Source organism: Apteryx mantelli, chromosome 2 (genome assembly GCF_036417845.1).
Source record: "Apteryx mantelli isolate bAptMan1 chromosome 2, bAptMan1.hap1, whole genome shotgun sequence".
Lineage (NCBI taxonomy): Eukaryota > Metazoa > Chordata > Aves > Apterygiformes > Apterygidae > Apteryx > Apteryx mantelli.
Genome location: NC_089979.1, coordinates 166,358,734 through 166,378,880, shown reverse-complemented (window position 1 = coordinate 166,378,880; position 20,147 = coordinate 166,358,734). Strand labels below are relative to the sequence as shown.

The window sequence follows — 20,147 nt, the reverse complement described above, 5'->3', positions numbered from 1 at the left end:
TGAAATGAAAAAGGTATGAGAGGAAGAGAATAATTTTTCTTATAATATTTTATACAGTTTGTGCGTGTGCATGTCTCCCACTTAGAAGAAACCAAAATTTTGTGACATATTTTTAGCTGTCCTTTTGATCGTTTAATTTCATCCAGCATAGCTTGGCTGCAACTGGTCACAAAATCTGCAGGGTGCAATTTCTGCTTCCTTGATGGGCAATAATCATAAACTTTACAGAAATTGTTCTGGCTCATCTTCTGCGAGGGAGTGGATGTATTCTGTGTTATCTTCAAGCCAGTCATGAAAATAATAATCATAATTAAAAAAAAATGCAGAGTTACAATAAAACAACTCTACAAAATAATAAAAAAAAAGACTAGAAGTTAAGGCTCAGAGGTCATAAATATGTAGGTGAATAAAACCTAAATCCAGCAATCTGTTATTCAGTGTCAGTCATCCAACCCAAATCCAAGAGGCCAGAATCCTCCTTGTATTCTAAAACAGATCAAAACGTCTCTAAATTGGGAAAGCATGTCTTTTTTCTTTTCTTTTTCTTTTTTTTTGGTGTGTATCTGCTTTTCAAAGCAAGCCAAACACCCCAGTGGGCTCACACAAATAAACACACTCGACAGGCAATGCTAGTCTTCAAAGTTATTTCACCTACAAAGAAATATACACTGTTGTTGAAGATATAATGCATATTTGCCCTAGGATTACCCCTCATAGTTTGCACAGCAATGAATCCATAAAGCAAATGAATGTCCCGTATTTCTAGAGAGGAGTAGCAACTTCTGCCCTTAGTGACCTGAGTGGGAAATGAGGGCATTCAGTACTTCATATCCACATAACTTCAGTATTACAGATATACCTGAGATTAATTTACCCAGACAACCAATTGCATCTCCTCTGATGGCCAATGTGGGTGGTAACAAAAAATATGCTTTATTATTCACTCACAGTGCTTTCCTTTTTAACAATTTTCCAGATAGTTAATACAGATGGTCAGGATGTTTTGTTTGATTTTGTTTTAGCTGAAAAGTAGTTGAGATTTCTTCATGAAAACACTGTCATTTCTTTTCTTCTGCTGGCCCTCTCTAGAAATGAGATACCCATCATCCTGTATAAATCCCATATGAATGCTTCAAGCGACTGTCAGCTCTTGACATCTGCATTAGGCTGTGGACATATCTCTTTCCAGCTGTAGCCATGCTGAAAAGAACATTACTCCCAGTCAGCTTAAAGCTGCTAATCCGTGCTGCACCGCCTCCGATCTGCCAGCTGAGCGGATCGCATGAGCCTTGCCTAACCCAATTCACTCCAGATAAATTGGGTTAGCTTAAATAATAAGACTTTACTAACCAAGGTCAATCTGATTCAATCATGTTTGGGAGCACTCTTGCGAGCAGCTCAACTGGCAGATTCACGGGACGGTGACAGGACAGTGGGGTGGGCTGGAGGTGGTGATGCCCTCAGTTATGGGCTGAGCCCGGTTGGTGACCAGCTGGGTTGCTGGTCAGGGTCCTTTGCAGCAGCTGGATATACTTCGGGCTACAGAGCTCCTAAACCACTAGTAGTCATATGACACAATTGCTGATATTTTTATATCTACTGTTCCTCACTGCTGGTGCTCGTTGCTTCAACTACCTACTGGTACATTCGTTCTGCCACTCTTGACAGAGCAGGTGAAAAAGGGTCGTCGTAATGCACCTATCCTAATTTTGTGACTAGAAACACTTTTCAGGAAGAAAATATACAGTAAATTCTCCTGCCATTTCCTTTGCCACTTAATCCATGTATTCCTATCATGCACATTAAATGGTGCATTGTCAGTTTAATTCATTAAACTCTTATTTTGGTTCCTTTTTCCTCCCCTTGACTTCCCCCTCCCTCAATGCATAACCAACATATCATTTTGCATCCCATGTGGAATTTCTCTGATTTAACCTAGTAAATCTTTTAATTCCTAATTTGGTATTCTGCTCTGATACATTCTCCCACGAAAGAACCAGAAGGCTGAAGCTTAGAAAAATCACTTTCATTTTCTTGGATACTGCTGGGTGATTTAATGTAAAATACACATGCAGTGCACAGTTTGTGATCCCCGATTTTATCATCCACTCATGACAGAGCTGATTCAATCCTGATCAGCTTTTTGATGAAAGACTAAAGATTCAGGGCCAGACTGGAACCACTCACCACAATGGTGAGTTACTGAAAAAAGTAGTTGCATAAGAGCAAGAACAGTTTACTGGATAGATTGAAGTAACATCCAAAACCACTGATGTGGAAAGTAAATATCAGCAGAAGTGATCCAAAGCAGGACTTTAAGTTTAATTAACCTTGCTGAATAGTTATCAGTGATTTCCTTTTAAATTAACGGTTTGAATCAAAACATTAAAATAGCAAATGGGAAATCTGCATTTTAGTCATAAGTGCCATTTCCATTCAGCATATATATTTTTAGCTTTTTTCCCAAAAGAAGGGCTGCTGCAAATTGATTTGGGACACAGTTGTGAAATTCTTTTGATAACTGGGGAATATATGTAAACAAGATTTTAAGTAGGCATCTATTTTAGTTATTACTTTAATATGTTTTGCTATATTAGACTGTCATATGACGCATTATGATTTACTTTATGACAATCACATTTTAATCATGATTTACTGTGGCAGCACTGACTCATTTGAACATACGCTCCCCCCCACCATGTTTAACACCCACTACCCTGACTATAGAAGGAAAAATAAGGTTCCTCAGGACACTGAATTTTATTTATAATTATGTGATGTCCTGAACAAGGGAAGTTTTACGTGGTATTAGTGAACTGATTGGACTGTTCCTGGTAACCAGGACTTGGGTTTCCCCACTTAATTATTAGCTTCTAAATTGTAAGCCCAGCTATTTTAATCTCCTTCTATAGCTAATGAAGAGAGCTAAGCACCTACACAGCATGAACCATATTTTTTGACTTCAGAAAGTCTTTGGAGTTGCCTAGCTCTCTTCACAGGTTATGGAGGAAGCCTGTATTGACTGCACGCCTAATTCAGGCATGGTAATGGAATTTGCTCTTCAGTATTAACTTCAGGGCTTCACTTCTTAGGACTTCCTCTTGTCACAGCTTGTAAGCCCTTTCACTTTTTTCCTAGTTATTCCTCTGTTTCCTTTGTGCCTGGTGACCTCTAAAAGCTCTCCAAGCTTCCAGACTGCACACTTGTGTGCCAGTTTCAGTCAAAATCATGTTTTCCTGGAAATCAAAGCTTTGCTCCTCTGGTTGTACTCAGGGTCAGGAGATAGAGTGGGTGTTCATTCTGCAAGGTTTCTTCAGCAAACACTAAAACAAAAAATTACTCTCACTGCTAAGTAGCCAATTCTGCAGCTAATAAGACATCTTTCTCCCCCTAAATCTAGGTCTGTAATTTGTTTTCCAAACCTGCTGTGTATAGTGGCAAATATGGAGGGCCCTGGTTTATGTCAAGATTTGTTTCTTAAACACAGTTTTCTGCTGTTTTTTTCCATTTTATTTGCCTACTCTTTCCCATTATGAGCCTGGTTTTGACAGTTGGTGTCTCCTCACTGGAGCTGGGTAGGCTTTAAAGTATATCTACCTGCTAGCCCCACAGCACTCGCTGTGTAGAGATAACCTCCCAACTCATTACCATTTACAAGATGTGTTAAGAATTCTGGAGGATCTGTTCTTTCAGCTATCACTGTGTGGATTTAGAAATGCCAACAATATTAAGACAGACTGTTATGAACATGATCTCTGTGCCCGTGTGAGCTCCCAAAGACAGAAGGGAAAAAAAAAAGAAAAAAAAAAACTTTTCTGCTGGGAAATGCCAATTGTACTCTGACTTCTGAATATATCCAAGCCACTGAAAACAGATATGAAGAAAATATGTTAAAATTGTTCATGTTGTCATTGTCACTAAGGAAACGACTCCCTAGGAATCTGCAAATTTAGTACACAAACTCTCTGATGTGCAGCCAGCTCCCTCTTCCAACACACTTTCTGGCTCTCCGGGAAATCTGGTCTGCCTCCAAGTGGGAGCTCTCCTGCTCCATCCCAGCAGCATCCTTGCTTCACGTGGAAGCTGAACTCTGATGCTCTGGAAAAGCCACACTCCAAACTTGCCACAACACGAGATATCAAAGCACAGAGTCATGACTAAGCCAAGGGTTTTTGCCTTAGGATTCCCCCCTCTAGGGTTCAACGGCAGTGCCCAGAAACCTAGAATAACGTAGAGCTAAGGAATATGGGAGGTACAAGATGGACCATTTTTTTGTTTATTCAGTTGTTTTGCTGTTTTCAGCCGTACTTTTTTCCCCTATAATTTAGATGCATACTAATAAGGTGTTTGCAATTTTTCTTGGCACTGACACCAGCTGGCACAGAACAGGCTACCTATAGACTCTTGAACTTTTTTAGCCTTTCAAATAGGGTGGCCACCTGTGAACTGCCTGTTGGCAATGATGCATGCCTTTTGATAATTTCTGAACCGTGCCCAGGCACTGTAAAGAAGGATGCTAGCTGGCCTGTCCCCAAACCCATGCGACATGCCATGACAATAATTTCACATTAATTTAATAATAATTTATTAACAATTTAATGATCAAATTCCAGTGATGCAGGATGTTCCCTGATGCACTTCAATTTGCCAGTATAGGCACAAATAGTGTGTTCCACAGTTGTAGAGTCCCTTGTACCCCAAAGGACTTGATAAACAACGTGTTCTGCTGAAACAAATTCGGATAGTGGTGTGCATGCAGATATCCCCTATCACCAGTTCTGCTGCAGAGTCACAAACATGTTAGCAATAATTGTTGGGGCTGAATTATTTTAAAAGAGATACAACTTATAATGGGCTGCAACTATGGAAAAGAATGATTTATTTTAACCAGTGGGGACTCAGCCAAGTCTTGCAGACAAGGGGCCAAATGGAATACATGGAAAGACTCCACTAATATAAAATAATCTCAGAACGTTTGAGCTTTGCAAATTCTCTATCGTTACCACTGACAGGTGTCCGTGTCAGATTCTGCCTCCTGACGTTCCTTGGCATTTGTGAAGAGAACTTATGTGCTGCGATGTTTATACAAGAGCCAACAACATCTCCCTGTAGACAGGGTTGTCTCTGATGTGTCCCTAGCTCTAGTCTTCTATCTGCCTTCCCCTCATGTACAAACATAATCTGACTCTCTATAAATCATCTTTGTGCAGCTTCTAGACCAAAAATGCTTAAAAGGTCTAAAAGCAAAGCCGTTCTGTCCAAGTAAACAGCTGGACCACAGTGAATCCATCTGTCAATGGCAGCAATTCAATAACCACTGAGCAATCCTCTACCAAAGTAAAAAATCTATCTGTCCAGCCAGCCAGGAGCCTCTGCTTTTATGCTAAATTCATCACCTTGGTATTTGAACTGTTTTGTCAGCTACTTGCTTGCGATCGAAAAGGAGCATGAGGAAGCAACTGAGTAGCCAACAACCACCAATGGAGGTTTCGTTGCAGGGTCATGAAAAAGAAATGGACATTAACATTACACCTATATTGCAAAATAAAACAGGTCAGGGATCCTTCTTTGGCCTTGAGGCCAAGTGATGTGGCACCACATGTATCCACTCTCCTAAACTGCTTTGCCCCAAATGGGAATGGCCTCATCCAAACTGCATTTGGGAACAATCTCTGAGTCACGGTATTTCATGAACCACCCTTCTCTAAAAGGGTGCTGTCAGCTCTTATTTGTCAAAGATGTTATTTATTAAAAGTTGTATAGAGGGCAATTCACTTGGAAATCATATTCTTCCAGGCTACAGCAGATCCTTCTTGTCTTTTTTTTTCCACCTATTTCAGCAGTGTAAATGATTATCTATTTTCCCAACTATTTCTAGTCTAATTAACATTCATGCAATGCTGAGTCAAGCAGTCGTACTATTGCTAAACAGATCTTACTGAAAGTAGTCTCTTCCACATCATGGGAGATGTATTTTACCTTGAAAAGAGAACAGAAATTTCATTCGCCGCATACTGTAAAAATAAGCTGACATATGGAAAAACCTAAGCAGCTGATAAATGTTGGAGGATAATACTTTGATTCTCTGAGCATATAAGAGCTCTAAGGTTCTGCGTTTTCAACAGATCATTCCTTACTAACTATCAATTTAGGATAATGGCAACAATCCTTGAAAGAAATCCTTTGGGAGAAGAAGAGTAAGTATTCACTCTTAAATTCTATGAATCTAAAAAAGGAAATATTTTGATTTTTTTTTCTTTTAAATCTATTAACCCTACTATGTGCTTGGAAGGTATTATTCTGTAACTCTGTGAGGAGAGTTGTGATGACGTTATGATAGCAACTTCAGATTTTCTATACATCTTTGGGCAAATCTGAGTGGTTTTCCTTCCAGTAACTTCAGGCATATAGTTTGTAGATGTCTACAGATAAGTAAGTCATCCCAGGCTCTCTTGATGGCCAGTGGAGGGAACAGGCAATACGGGGGCACCGTTCATCTGATTTATTTTGTATTCCTGCTTCAGGATAAAATGAATTGCACTCTACATTATTATGCCCAGATCTATGCCTAGATATCTTCCAGAAATCTTTTAAAACTATAAGCTCTCCAAGTGTCTCATGGGAAGAGTGTTTGTTGTGCTTTCACAATCGAGCTCTGGTCTCTTCTGGAGTGGCATGCTGAAGAAATTACCAAATAAACAAACAAGTTTAAGCATATTGGCTGATTCATTTAAATGGTTTATTTTAAAATAAATCAAAGAACATTGATAAGATATTTGCTAAGAGATATATTAAGAAAGCAGGATCACCTCTTACTGATTCAATGGTACTGCAGGAAGGTCAGGCTGCAACAAGCAGGAAGAATCTATCTGACAAACATTTCAGCCTTGCCCACATTAATGATGGTGGTTCCTTCCCTTAGCTCATTGCAAAGCATCGTTTAGAAGCTCCTCTAAAACTGCTAACAGGAAACTAAGAAGGGAAAACTCAAAGCAACAGGTAGAGCAAAGTCCTGCTGTATTGACCTACTATGTATTGTTACTTATGATCACTAAAGATAGCAGTCTACTGATACAGACAATAAAGAATAAGAGGTGGAATCATAAAGGACAGTCTGTAAACCCAGACATGAAAATATACAACCGCTAGTCAAGGAGCTGATCTTCCTAATGTCAGCCGAAGTCATGATATTGGTAAGAAGATCCTGAATCCCTTTGAGCAAAGAGGACACATAGCAAAAACGGTACTGAACAATTCATAGCACATGGGGAAGCAGAATGTCATTGGAAGAATGCATATTTGTTTACTCTTTTGCTCATTTGATTATTTCATAGGCTGGCAGATCAGTATGGTTCATTTTGCTGGGTAGGAAGGAATTTTTCTCTTTTTAGAGATTAGCTCTTCCTTGACGGCTAAGGTCAGCTTCAGGAGACACCACTACTACCCATTCAGTTTAGAGCATGAAAGGCTTTTTTTCCTCTTCATGTTCTCTTGCATGAATCATTTCTCTTAGTCTTTTTGATTTTAGAAAGGAATAATTTGGCACAAAGGCTAGTACGATGTTTACAAATGTTGGAAGTCAAGTTAGGAGGATGATGGGATCACATTCTGCGCTAAGTTGCTCCGCCAGCCTAGGAAGCCAGGTCTTGAAATGCATTGTAAGGAAAGATGGAGATTATTATACATTGTGAAAACTTGTACAGATGTGAAACAATAAGATAGGTTCAGCCTTTTCAGAGTTTATCTTCTTTGCCTTTGCCAGTCCTGATGTACATGTATATTAAATTTTCTGTATTATATATAGGTCATGATCTGGGGTCTGATCTTTTTACCTGTTGTAGTCTGAGTGTGACTACTGAGGTACTAAAGCCGGTTCTTTTTCAGAGTCATATAGAAGTGGTAGCATATTGGGGTGATGCACTTTGGAAATGGCAGGGCACAGCAGGAAGTGTAGAAATACCTGGCAGGCTGGAACCAGCCCATGAACCACAAGTTGTGAGATTTTGGCTTAAAGTTCTCAAAGCTGATATATAAAGTGCAAGTTTGAACATGCTTTTGAAGATGGTGATATGGATCATCTTGGACATGCAGAAAGAAGTGCCTGCATATTCTTTTGAATCTGGTCAGTTTAGATGAAATGGTTAGATCAAATTTCACTTTTTTAAATTATCTTGCCTATCTTTCCTAGCTCTTCAACAGGACTCCCTGCCCAGTGTCTCCTTAGATTTAACGGAGAGAAAGGAAAAAAAAAAAGAAAAAAAAAAGTCCAATTCACCTGGATTATTTTAGAAACCTACTCTGTGATGGAAAGAATTGCAATCTGGACTCCACTACCTACAAAGAGAGCATATAATGAATAGCCAGTTAGTCCATCTCCGGAATCTGCAAACTCAAAAATGATTTATGTTTAGAGCAAATAACTATAAGAGAAGCAAAAGCCAAGTTACATAAAATTACATATGTTACCATTGTCTAAAAATTCAGAATCTTATTTTTCTGATTTAAATAAAAAGATAATGAAATTATAACATTTCGTTGTAGGAAGTACAGTGTGGGATAGTCTGTCAGGTAGAAATATCAGGTAAGAGTTTCTCCAGACAGCTACCAAAGGAATGGAGCTCATGTTAACATTCAAGTGAGCTTCCTTTTCATCTTTTAAGAAAATGGCCCTGTTGTACAAATTATCTGAACTAAGTCACATGCTTAAGCTATCACACTGTTGCTTTCATAAGCATCTTATCCATATTTCACCCACTAAACTTCCTGTGTCTGTGAACAGCTCTGACAACGGGTCGGGGTATACAATGAAGCCACGGTGCTCATGGAACTTCTGTATAATAACTTAAGCATATACATAACTATTGAGGTCTGTCTCAGAATCTGTTTGTGAAGAGTAGAGAATTTAAAATATGCCCTTGTTACTCTAACCCAGTGAGGATAGCAGGAAGAAAAGCAAGAGGTCAATATATGAGAAAAAGGTCAGTATATCAGAAAAAAAAAAATCAAGACAATAGAATCAATAGAGAGGCACTTAGTTTGGGGCATCCTTTATTTTGCCTGCTAGGAAGATGCGAGACTTGCTTTCCCAGATCAGGAAGCTATAGATCAAATGGATTTTTAAAAATTAAATCACTTTCTTCAAGGAAGAGTTATGTCAGAGGTTCTCCAAACTGATACACAAAGATAAACTACCCAAAAGAGCTTGAAGGAGCTGGGCCTCTCAGAATAGTATTAAGGACTGGTGCTTTGAAGTGTTTGTGTTCTAAACAGGTCATGCTTTGCTTTAATTATCTCAGACCCACCTCCGTTTCTTCTGGACACAGAGAACTTGCCTGAAAAAAAAGCAAAGAAAAGCAACAGAAGCCTTCGCCAAAGCCGATGCATACCTGACGTTCTCCAAGATTCTATCAGAATTTCATTCTGCATCATCAGGAGGGGTCGAAAACCCAGGGCAGGATTAAATTAAATCATCTCAGTAGTGTTTGTTCAGGACTCTTCAGACTAAAGAGTAAGGCAGCTCACTCTAAAGTGGATACCTATATTTGCTTAGATGAACCTCTCCCTCTGAGCTTTGTCTGGGGCCAAAGTCAGTAGCCTACGCATTGGTATTCAGTGTCACTAATGCCCCAGGGTACCTACCTACTCTCATATAGAAGGGAAAAAATCTGGTGTAGATCAGCATCATACCTCCTAGCCCCAAGTGGATGTTAGATGTCCTAGGGGATCTCAGATGGCACTTGATACCTGTGTTTAGGTGACTGAAGCTGTCCTAAATCTCCTTTGACAATGAGAGGAGCTTAGGCACTTAGCTCACAGCTCTCCTTCAATGTCTTAACCTGTGAGCTGAATCCCATTTCTGGTCACTAGGATAGAAACTATCTTAACAAAAGGGACCTGGAAGACTTCCATGCAGAGGAAAGAAAAGGAGATGAAGACCGGAGAGGAAAATGTCGGGGCTGCACTTGCTGGGGGAACCGAAAAGGTTGTGATATTCATTTCTTCTCCTCTCCCGAGTAACTTTCAGGCTTTGGTAGTCTCCTCTGAAAGCTCTTTTGCATCACCATCATTACTGCATCCAGCTGTGGTGTAAAAGGCAAGTCAGAGAAGAAAAAGCTAAAGAATACGTAGCGATGTCTAGGGGCTTGAATGCTGTGGAGAAGCAGCTTGAACACAGCTAATAATGGCTTTTCATGCTGGTCTCTCCTCCGCAATCACCAAGTACTATTTTCCCAAATAAAGTTTGTTCCAGCTGTTCGCCCACTGTACATAATCATCTCGGCTAACTAACCCATTCACTAGCACAAAAACACCATCCAAGCTGTCAAACCTAATGCAACTCGAATGAATGAATGTGGATTGTGGAATTCAAGGCTCCGGTGACAGCTGTGACACATTCACAGCCTTAGTCATGATGAGCTTAAGCATCTGCCGTATTTCTGATGCTCTCTCATCTCCTCTGCATCTTAGGATGGAAAGAATCCAAAGATCCAGTTCTCTAAAAGACAGGAAATGAGTAACTTTACTAACTTTAACTTGGGCCTTTATATAATGCACTTGTACTGGCTTCTTCATACAATTTGTTTCTAGGCCAGTTTTGCGAGAGAACGTGCTGCTGTCTGTCCAGCGTTTTTGAAATGTGAATACACTGTACTAAGTCCATGCTTATATTTGGATTTTGCTACACAAGTTGTACCTATTTAAATATTTATATGTGGCTATAAATATCATTATTACAGGATTTTTTAAAATAAATTATTTTACTTATAAGTACAAATGTCTCATTTTATATTTTTCCAAAAAATGAAAAGTCTTTTTATAAACCTACTTCAAAAAAGTGTCAGCAAAAGCAGAAACAGAAATGTTATGATTTATTAAAGTCTAATAAAGCATTCCAGAAAAATGAATTAACAGTTAAGAATATCTCACCTATTTCAAATTGCCTTTCTAAATAAATATAATTTCTTTCAGCTGTAGAGAGGTATAACTTTTACTTCTGCAACTTTAATTCCAGTCTACATATAATTGTGTTGTGAGAGGTTTGTCTCTATTTCCTTTTCATTATTCGGATTTCAGTAAATATTTTTAAAAGCCATAGTTAAGGAGAAAGGTGTTAGTTAAATCCATTTATCAACTGACAGTTGGATTTTGTTAGCTTAGGACAGAGGGTGCATTATAATAAGAAAGCGTTGAGCTATTGATTTATGGCAAAAAGCTGGCTTTCAGGTCACCTAATTCTAGGCATGTCAAGTGCTCCAAGCTGGCCAAAACGTATTTCACAGGGTGCCAACCCTAAGCTAATGCGATCTGGTCAGCATTCATTTGCATCTTCTCGCAACGTACAGTGTAGCTATTCACAAGTCGGGCGTATTAGATCAGGCTTGGAGCGTTGCACAGCTTCTGGCTGGCTCAGGGAACAGGCACGGCGAGCTTGCGTGTGCCTGCGGAAAATCATGTCTCTGTCCTAGACGTGCTCTCGTGTGGATGTGTCCCCACCCGGTCGCAGAATGACAAACAGGCTTCAGCTGGCAAATCCCTCAAAGGAATCGAACGTGCTCTGAAGACGGGAAGTGTTGATACAGTGAGGAAGCCTCTGAGATCCAAAGTGATCAAGGAATAAAATACACAAATATATAGGGTGTTGCCTGGGACATGTGGCATGAATGTTCCCTGTGAGGGACAGGCCGAGTCTGCTGCTGGTTGGGTAAATGGAAGAAGGCAGTGATGAAGCTGTGGAGCCATCACAGCAGGCTTAGGCAGTTTAGAAAACTGGATACCTATCATGGTTTGCCATCGCTATGAACTAGCACAAAATTACTAGTCTTCCCCTGAGCAAAGATGGGAGCAAGGGAGGGATTATGCTTCTCAGGATTCATCTCACCAAACTCAGATGCGAAGGTTTGCACCAGTTACTGTAGGAACCCCCGTAGAGCCATTCATCTGACCCACTTCAGGATGAGATGAACCACCCTCCGCTTGGATAATACAGGGATTCAGGGAGGATTTGCCCAGAGGTGTCCATCTAGTTTTCAGATGCCTAAGTGGGAGTACACGCAGGTCACTCTAGTATGCCAAACACCCCTCCTGAATGAAAACCTTCTTCCAGGTGAAATGAATGAGGGTTTTGCCAGGGGATTCCTCGGAGTCAAGATTTCACCTTGAGAACAGGGCAATTCACACCTCCCCCAGCTGCTGCAGGACCTTATGATATGTCTGCTACCTATGACAAAAAAAAGCACAATTCTGCCACATATCCTTTAAATAAGAAAATTTCCCGTCAGAATTCCCACTCAATCAGATAGGACAGTACGCGGTCCCTCGTAGGAAAAAAATAGCAGGATTTGGAGGAACTGAGCAATAAAAATCTATGCTATTGACCCAGCATGCAGATCAAAAGAGCTTTTGCTGTCCTAACCCTCAGCTCCACTTAGCAGGCCCAATGAATCCCAGATAAGGGACTATAATCATCCTTCCATTCGCAGCTATTGAGCAGTTGTGACCCAAGAATCCCAAATGGAAAGCAAATACCATTGTGATTTAGATATTTTGTGAAATACCTCAACAACAGACAGACAAACCTCCCAACGGATACGGCAGAAGTGTAATGGTGTACGGTCAGGAAGGAGCTGTTGGACTTTAAAGGTTCCGGCATGTTATAAACAGACATTGTTATTATCATTATTATCATCATTACTGTTAAGAAGAAAAGGAATTAGGCCATATAAGTATTTGCTCCCTTTTCTGCCATCTTTAGGGTAATTATGAGTTACGTTAGCACAAACTGGAATTATTGATTTGCTTTTTTTATACATAAAATATTTCAATGGTTTTAAGTAGAGGTTTTCACACTTTTTAAAACATTTTAAAAATATGTTAAATGTATAAATCAGAGCAGTTTAAGATCATGGTCCTACAGTTTGAAAACAAAGCATTAAAACGGTTCAAGTAGCAATACTTCACCCCATCCAAGGATAAAGGCTGACACCTGAATGAATGGGAAGGAGACTGCCAGAATGACTCCAGCGCAGACAAACTTGGATGTCAAATGCAAATCAGCTCATTTCCTGGGACAGTTACGCTGGAAGAATTTGGATACAGCAGCAGCACAGAATTAAAGCAGCAAATGAGTCCCAGCAGCTGCGTCCGCGTATTGGTGCAGAATTCTTTTTGAGGGAATATTCCCCAGCACAAAAGCCATGTTAGCTCTGAATGCTCTGTGTGATGATACTCCTATTTTTCTTTGGGAGTTGGAACGATTTGGTGCCTCCTCAGGAGCTATACCCTGAAATTATTAGACAGATTACTCTACAGATCAGCCCATCAGTTTGTACAGAGGTACAATCAACAAATTACAGTGAATTACCTAAACAAGACTCTAAGAATCTGGCCTGTTTTACAGGAGTCGCTTTGCTTGCCTTTCGGAGATAAAAGTTCAAGCCAAAGAAAACAGGTCATTAAACTGAGAGAGCAAATTTGCAAAAGGTGGTCAGAGAATAAAAGACAGGCAAAACAAAAAACGCAAAACGTTTTGCAGAAAAGTCTGCCGTTCTTGCCATGTACGTACAATTGGTACCCAAACAGAGTTTCCAATAGCCACCACACGCCTATGAATTTTAGCATTTATTACTGATTGGGGACAACTACCAAATACTTTTTTTGCATGCAAAGCCTTTCTTAAGAATTCAGCACAGAGGGAACTGGAAAAGTAGCTCACCGTGGGATGCCGTATATAGCGGGTAGTAGGAGTACTCCGAACCACGGTGGTGTTAAAGTTGTCCCTGCCAACACGTTACCACTAAAGACGGCTTAAAAGTTGCGGATGGCGCAAAAGAGAAAGCCCCTCGCCGGTGTGTTTATGCGCCTTTCGATAGGGTTGTTCCAGTTTTGCACTGGCGCCAAGGCTCACTCCAAAGTCCTGGGGAACGCGGTGTGCACCGAGTCCAGCCCCTGCTGTCCTCACAGGTGACACAGGACGACCGGATCTCAGACACGAAAGGAGAAAACAAGGGGACACAAACCGACAGGAGAACGCGCGTTGCTGACTTAAAGGCTGAGGCTGTTGTCTCTGGGCCAGGTAGCAGGGTGATGTAAAATTGAATATCTCCACTGTCCTCTATATCCTGATATCAGCTTAACTCCCCTGAGCCTCCCGGTAAGTAAATGTCTCTTCTGTTAAATCGAGAGAAACTGTAAGATCTGATTTATTCCTGCAAGTCTTTCACCCTGATCTAAGTTGCAGCATGATCCTGCCCTGAGTTTACTTTTTCTTTTTCTTTTTTTTTTCCCTCTGTGATTCTTAATTTGAATACTGCTGGTTTCATCAGAAGATAATCTGAGCTAATTTAGGAATTAGAGTGTTTGTACTAAGTGTGCTCAGAAGGAAGGAAAGAAAAACAAAATCTGCTCTATTCAAATGAATCAGCTTGGGGACAGAGGTCCCAACTGATTAAAGGCGTAGGCACATATGGAACTCAACCCCAGAAAAAATAAATATATATATCTCGGGGACGCCGGCTCAGTCAGCCAAATCAAGAGAGATGTGATGAACAAAGGTTTGAACGTGATCAGCGGCACAGCCCACAATCTCAGACATCTCTGTTTCTTTTCTCCCTGGTAGAAACAGAGCTACAACAAAGCTTCTGCCTCCGTGTTTATGAGGTTCATGTATACACAGACAACGGGGGATCTACAGCGCTGTATACGGCTGTGACACCACCGCGCGAACAGCAGACATCTTAAATGTACAGGGAGGAAGGAGCACTCTTGTTTACTTGTGGGGACACCAACGAAAGCCGGAGGGCTCAAGCCAAGGAGCGACTGCAACGCTAGTTGCCTACTTAAAGATCAATGCGCTGGGCTGGTGGGCTTTCCTTCCGACTTCCCGAGGAGCCCCCATGACCTCTGAGTCAGTTTGGTGCCAACGGTTATCTTTCCAGTCACCGCACACATGCCTTCGGTTTGAGAAAACAAAACAAGAGAAGCTTTCCACTCCCCAACGTCCAGGATAGATTACAATAACAGATCAATTGTCATTGCCCTGAACGGACAACGAAGCAGCAACTGCTGCCCCCAGCACATAAAAACAGGACCAAAATATATATCTATATATTTAAAATACATAATATATAAAATCCGGAACTAAGACTGAGTTATAAATGGAGTCACCAACTTTAATCCAGCTCCCATTACTGCACCGAGCAGCACTGCTTAGCTGTTCATTAGACTGGAGCAGTGTTGTTTTACTCATCCTTTAGGACAACTTCTTTCGAGACAGTCCCAGTGTGTTTTGCATTAGCCAAGCAAGGATGCTTGCATAATGCGTTCTTTTTCTGCAGCTATACCTGCATCATTTTAAGCAGTTTGCCTTCCTGCTATCATTGACAGTAACCTTAAGCAAATCATATATTCCCTTTGATTAGAATGTATTAGCCATGGAAACGTTTCCCCACTGTACCTCACCGGTGTTGCATAGAAAGAATACAGAAGGGAGATGCCTGTGTACCCAAACAACATCAAATGAAAAACTATTTGTATTTTTGTTGATCCCAGCAGATTAAAAAAAAACAAACAACTACTTCAGTCACATCGCACATTGCAATATCAGTCCAACACATGCACTCTAATTAACATACACAAATGAGATGGATGGTAATCCATAATTCCCTAGGAAAGAACCAAGTCACTCTGCTGCCCTATCCATTTCAGTTAACATTTTTTAAATTATCATTATTATAATTACTTACAGTGCTACCTCAAGCTAACGGCCAGATTCTGTTTACCAGCAGATTCAACGCAGAGGAAAGCCACCGACTTCCAGGGAGTTCTTGCAGATGAACTTCTCTGTAAGTGGGATGATCATCTAGCCATAAACACCGCTATGTCACTAAACAAATCTGCTTCGCTTTTTTCCGTGCCTTTTCCGCTCCTGAACACCACGCTGCATCATCTTTCTCATGCTGGCAGTGCTGTTAAGATTCCAGTACATACCTGGACCCATTCATATGTTAAATTCACAGCATAGCGGTGAAGAGTCTGTCCTGTATGCTAGCCCTCTGACTGAGATGTGCTTTGCATAGGGACGGTAATATTAGAGCCAGCTGTTCAAATACTGATGAGAAGTGCACAGAGGCGTGCAAGCAGAGGTCAAAGGCACGTTAACGTCAATTTTGACTACTACCCTACAGTAAAAATAGAGAAGTCCTGCCTTGGTGCACCGGTCGGAAGGGTGAATCAGAGTTTCTGCGGCAGGTGAAGATGCAGAGCTGCAAAGGGAGCCTGGAGCCTGAGAATGCCAACAGCAGCACCGGGTCTGTTAGCAATCAGGTTTTATTTACCAGCCATATTGTGTTAAAAACAGACGTGCTTCCCATACCAAGCGCGTTAACCTGTCACCGCGCGGGAGGGGAGATGTATTTCTTGGAACAGAGGGGAAAAAAGAAAAAAAAAAGGAAAAAGAACGCATGGCGCGGCCGCATCTTCGGAGCCCGCTCTGCAGGAGACTGCCCTCCTCGCGCTGGGCAAGAGCGGGGCACGGCGGGGGGATGCTCGGCGCTGCCGGGGGCGGCGGCGGCGGAGCGGAGCGGAGCGGAGCGGGGCGGCGGGGCGCGGAGGGCAGAGGAGCGGCACTTACCGCGGCTGCGGGCCGGGGAGGCTCCGTCGCGGCGCCGGAGATGCTGCGTTAGGCGGCGGGGCGAGGCGGGGCGGTGATGGGCTCCGAGCCGCGGCCGGGCGGGAGCTGAAACTGACCAGCTCCCCCCCGACACCCCCCCCTCCCCTCGGAGAAACTGACCAGCTGGTCCCGAGGTGAAACTGACCAGGAGAGAGAGGCCGGCTCCTTCCTCCCCCCCCTCCTCCCCTCTTCCTCCTCCCCCTCCTCCTCCTCGCTCACACCGGGCGGAGGAGGGGTCGGCGCCTCCGAGGGAAAGCAAAATTCCTCCTCCCTCGCCCGCCGCTCATGTCCAGGCTGCCCGTGCACGGGGGATGATGGGCCACGTCCTGGCCGTGAAGGAATGTGCCATCGCGAAATCCAAAAAAAAAAAAAAAAAAGCAGCAAAGAAGGGGGGTAGGAGATTTGCAAACTTTTTTTCCCTCCCCTCTCTCTCTGTTTTTTTTTTTTTTCTTTTCTTTTTTGGAAATTGTTGCGGCTTCGGAAGTGGCGGGGGTGGGGAGGAGAAGAGGCTGGAGGAGAAAGGGGGCTCGGGCTGGATCAGCCGCTCCGCCCGCGAGTCAGGGCGATGGTGCGCTCGCCTCTGTATTTCTGTGCGCGTGTGTGATTCCCATACCCAGACAATGCTCTGCAAAGCGAGCTAGTCCTGCGGAGAAATGCAAACACCTCCTCCCCCGAGTGCCTGAGGAAAGGAAAGGCAACACGGAGCCAATCGCTTCTCCTTGGCTAGTCTCATTAATATGGAGGAGGGAGAAAGAACCCAATGAGGACGAGGGGGAGGAGGGGGTTATGCAAATGAAGTTGCTTAAATCAAACTCTTTTTTTTTCTTTTTTTTCCCCCCCTTTGCCCCCCCCCAACTGCCCGTTCCCCCTGTCCCCTAAACACTATCTCTGCTGCCCCACAGATTTTTCAATTGGTGAGACAGAGTCAGCAAAGCAAGATGATGGAGGGAGGATGGCATCACTGCTGGAAGGAGGAAGGGGGTGTGGGAGGGAGGAGGGGAGGCAGTTTCTCCCTGGAGCTGCAGAAGAGTTGGTGGCAAAGAAAAGCGACAAAGTAGCTCAAGTTGGCAGGGAGGAGAAGTGAGGGGAAGCGGAGCAGGAATTTCACCTAGAAGCATTATTTTGCAGATGGTATTTGCAGGTGAGCAGGTGGCCTGTGTCCAGGATGAGCTCTCTGAGCTTGTGGCAAACATCTCTTCCCCTCCTATACCAGAGACATACACATCCAGGAAAGGAAGCGACTGCACAGGAGCAACAGCAGCCGCATGAACTTCATCTCGCGGCTGCACAGCACGAGGTTCCCCCTCAACAAGTGGTGCAAGAGGGCTACCTGTAGCTGGAACAGGAGCGGAGCTGTAGAGAGGACCGAAGTGGCTGGTGAGAGAAGGGCTGTCCAGCTGGGTCCTTTGCCTGGTGTTTGGATAGTGGCAAGGAGGCTCATGCCCCCGCGAGGGAATCTCTCAAAAGCATCCAGTCTCCTCTCCCTTCGGCAGAGAGTAAAACCCTCTCTCAGACCCAGGGAACTGATCAGTCGAAGAGTCTAAAAATCTTCAGCAGGGACAGTGATCCAGGCCTAGAGGAGCCCTCTGCCGCTACAACCATACTGCTCCCAGGTCCTGCAGATCCATGTCAGAAACTGAAGATGCTGAAAGCCTGCATCCCTATCCAAATTCCCTGAGACCTGTGCTGCATGAGCACCTGCCTGCTTCACCCTGAAATTTCACAGCCCCGCAGATACCAATACTGTGGCTCTTCCCAATGTGGAGGCCCTTCCCTTCACTTGTCTTTCACCCCTTCCCCTTCATTTTCTGCATCTCCCTTCCAAGTATCCTCCACCTTCCATTTCTCATTCACATTTCACATTCTCCTTGCCTTTACCTTGTTTTCAGATTAAACAAAGGAAAACCAAATTAATTCGGTCACAAGAGCAACCAAAATGGTTACCAGTCCAGTGGTCACTTGCATGTTACTCCCAGGGCAGGTGCAGGAGCCTGAGGGGGATGCAGCTCCACAGCAGAACAACTGGACAAGGCAGCATGCATGTTCCCGGTGCCCTGGCACAGTAAAAGCCCCGTGGCTGCATAGCCACCTTCTCCTGAGAAATGCATGCGCAGACACAGTGTGGATGCATCCAGCTCTGCTTTTTTATTCCAGCATCATGGAGCAGGCCAGAGAATCAGCTGGACTTTTCAAAGCTTTCCTTCGCACTTTCTCCTTCTCCGGTTATGCCAGCTTCTCCAGTCACATCTCACGGTTTTTAGCAACTTTGCTGAATGAAAGAAAAAAAAAAGAGTTAGATGTCTACATCAAACAGCTGAGATAAAAACCCTCTGCAGTCTTTAGAGACAGCAGAGAGAGAGAAATTTGTTATCTATCAAACCTACTTTATATGTCTACCTTAGGATAAGATCCCATTTAATTTAAGGACCAGATTTCCAAAAACTATAAAGGGAGCCAAGAGCCAACTAAATCAGATGTAGACATCTATCACTTACTCAGATGTATCACAACAAGTTTTATTTTACTACATCCTAAAGGGTAAGATGCAGGACAAAGAAACCTCCATAGCAAAGCGATTGATCTTCCCAAGAAGAGCACCTATGCTCACCCCGTAGAGATATATATATATATATATATAAACAAAACAAAACAAAACTCTCAGCTATGTTCCCTCCAGACTTCCAGAATTTATGGCAGTGCTACCTCAAAAACCAGGAGCCCCACTACGGAATTTTCCCCTGGGATGCTAAGCATGGAAGAAGGCTCCCAGCTGTTCAATTATTATGTGTTGCTCCAACATCTGCTCCCTGTCTTTCCCAGGAGAGGGGCAATGGGCCAAGAGAATCATCTAGTGGCTCGAATCCAGCTGCAGTTGGACTGCACTGCCTTAGATGATCTCAGCTGATATCCTTTTCAGGTTTCCTACCGAAATAGGCAGGAGAGTCTGTCTAAGAACTTTGCTCTCCGGAGAATATGAATTTCTTTAGGATAAAACAATTAAGCCATTTTAAGACTGTGGTGCTTTATTTTTATGCTCACTAGCAGTCTATTAAATAAATCTTCATTATTTAAGTGTGTGTGAAGTATGACAGCCATTATCATGGCCAGCATGAGGGACTGACAGTCAGCAGTAGATCCCACCTAGTTCCAAGGGTAAGATCTGGTGGAGGTAGAGAGTGGGAGAAAACGCAACTATTATGCAACCAAAGGCAGTTATTTATTCCCTTTCTGGCTACAGAAGTGATCTGTAGTAGTTTGAGACATTTCTACTAGTAGAACCATGCCCACAGAAAGGGAAAATGCATAATGCTAAATATCCTGGTTTGATTAAATAGGGCATTAGATGAGGTTTTTCAAGGTCTGAAGTTAAAGAGCGTTATGTATCTTGTTGTGTGTGTACTCTACTCTGTAGTAAATATAAGGAAGCTTAGCCCACAGTGATGTTCACCTTAGGAGGCTTGGAAGTAGCGGTGGGCATGAG

At 42.7% G+C, this 20,147-nt stretch overlaps 1 protein-coding gene across 5 annotated transcripts in view; it reads right to left on the bottom strand.

Annotated features, from left to right (window-relative positions):
• Positions 1-16,782, bottom strand: part of ADCYAP1R1 (ADCYAP receptor type I) — a 149,432-nt gene extending 132,650 nt beyond the window's left edge. For 2 of the 5 annotated variants that reach the window (XM_067291997.1, XM_067291999.1), the window contains exon 1: positions 16,628-16,782. The gene's annotated coding sequence lies outside the window, so the exon portion shown is untranslated. Of the gene's footprint in view, positions 1-15,740; positions 15,857-15,984; positions 16,060-16,627 lie in introns of those variants that run through there. The other 3 variants (XM_067292002.1, XM_067292001.1, XM_067291998.1) reach the window with 3 other exon arrangements.
• Between the last annotated feature and the right edge of the window lie 3,365 nt (positions 16,783-20,147).